The 1,828-nt window shown below is 42.1% G+C and overlaps 1 non-coding gene across 1 annotated transcript; it reads left to right on the forward strand.

Moving 5' to 3' along the window:
* Nucleotides 1-1,522: 1,522 nt before the first annotated feature.
* trnas-cga (transfer RNA serine (anticodon CGA)) lies at nucleotides 1,523-1,604 on the forward strand. The gene has a single exon. It is a non-coding gene; the product is annotated as a tRNA-Ser (tRNA).
* Nucleotides 1,605-1,828: the final 224 nt, after the last annotated feature.

A 1,828-nucleotide genomic window follows, 5' to 3' on the forward strand; every position in this document is an offset into this window, starting at 1 on the left:
CCTTGTCCTCTGTTCTCCAGCAAGAAATAAATATGTGACTAAGTTTTGTTCGTTTCATGTATAAGAACACTGAGACTCCTCTGCACCGCACTTCTTTTGCGTTTCTATCTATTTTAACACTAGTGTGTCTTTTGATTCTTCCCAACAAAGTATATGACCTCGCATTCCCTACATTCTGTGCTTCCGCATTTAAAACTTGCATTTGTCCGATTGTCCATTTAAAATTCCAGCTCACCACAACGGAGACCTCTGTCGGTTTGGGGGTATCTTTCTGTGTGTCTCCCTTTGTGGGTGAAATGAGCATGAGTTCCTCAAAAGAGTTACGAGTCGTTGTGGAAGTGTCATACATCTGCCCCATTATTGTGCCATTTATGAACACAGGATAAAGTCATTGACATTTGCCCTGGGAACATTCGAACACACGAGACTTTGGGCCAAAGTTGGAAACTGCGACTGGAATAGATGGCTCTCTGATCAGGCGGAATGGCCTTTTCCCACTTTGTGAATCTACGAAGACAAGTTGAAAATAATCTGCAACGAAAATGTTCATAAAGGGTGTTTTATTTACACCAAATACGATAGTATCTATCGCCTTGTCTTGTTATTTACTTGTGAAGATTCGGTACTCTCAGCACCGTGGCCCGGATCGTATTCCCGCTCATGGAATGGTTGTATTGTTGAGCTAACATATCGGTTTACCAGTACTTCTGCCGATTTTCCGATGCTAGCAGCTCATTGGTTTTGTCCAAAACATTATGAATGTTAACATAATACAAATAGCTGCAGTTGCTGGAAATCTGAGCCAAAAACGAAAATTGTTTGCGGAACGCAGAAAGACTGGCAACAGAAACATCGACTTTCCTGCTCCTCGGATGCTGCTGTGCTTTTCCAGCATTTTCTGATCTAAAATCGGGTTTCCAGCATCTGCAGTCCTCACTTTTGCCAAGTTCCTTCAGTGTCGCTGGTTCCCAATTCAAGAACTCCATCTCTAGCGGTTTCATGTCTCTACCTCCATGCTGTGGAGTTGAAGAGTGAAGAAAAGTAACTCACCCCCTCCATCTCTGGGGTAATTAGGGGCTGAAAGTGAATCGTATCACATTGAAGTATATCTACAAGCGACTTAATCTCTGTCTTTTATTGGGAACCATCTCTTTCATTGTAACCATCAGGAAAGACCATTTCGTTCGCTAAAAAAAGAAATGAATATGTCATTAAAGGTTGTTAGTTTCATGTCCAAGAATACTCAGATCAATCGCTCCCTTGATTACCTCTACTGGTCATGTTCGCAAAGAGATCGAGCAAATTGCCAAGTGTGATTTTCCTTTCAAGAAATAATTTTGACTCAATTTGGCTGCAAATATCTTTTCCTAACTTTGTGCTTTTCTTCTTTTACATTGGTGTCTCGCACCATACAAATGACAGCAAAGGTATGAATGGAGATGGAAACATTTAACTCAAGTCAGCAGCAGCTTTCAATGAGATCACGGCTGATTTGGTCAGTGCTCAGAACGCGGTGCTGTCTGTAGTCATGGCCGAGTGGTTAAGGCGATGGATTCGAAATCCATTGGGGTTTCCCCACGTCGGTTCGAACCCTGCTGACTACGTTATGAATGCTTTCCTGCTGGAACAATTCAAAGTTCAGAAAGCCTGTTTTGCAAACCAGGCCTGTAATTTGATCAGACTTGGAAAACTCGAGTTCTTCATCAGAAATGCTCCACATTTAAAACATTATCTCTGTTTCTCTTTCCAGATACACTGCTCGACACATCGGGTTTCTGCAGTTGTTATTGAACGCCCTGAGCAGAAGTGCTGCTTTTCATTACATTCC

Source organism: Chiloscyllium punctatum, chromosome 24 (genome assembly GCF_047496795.1).
Source record: "Chiloscyllium punctatum isolate Juve2018m chromosome 24, sChiPun1.3, whole genome shotgun sequence".
Classification (NCBI taxonomy): domain Eukaryota; kingdom Metazoa; phylum Chordata; class Chondrichthyes; order Orectolobiformes; family Hemiscylliidae; genus Chiloscyllium; species Chiloscyllium punctatum.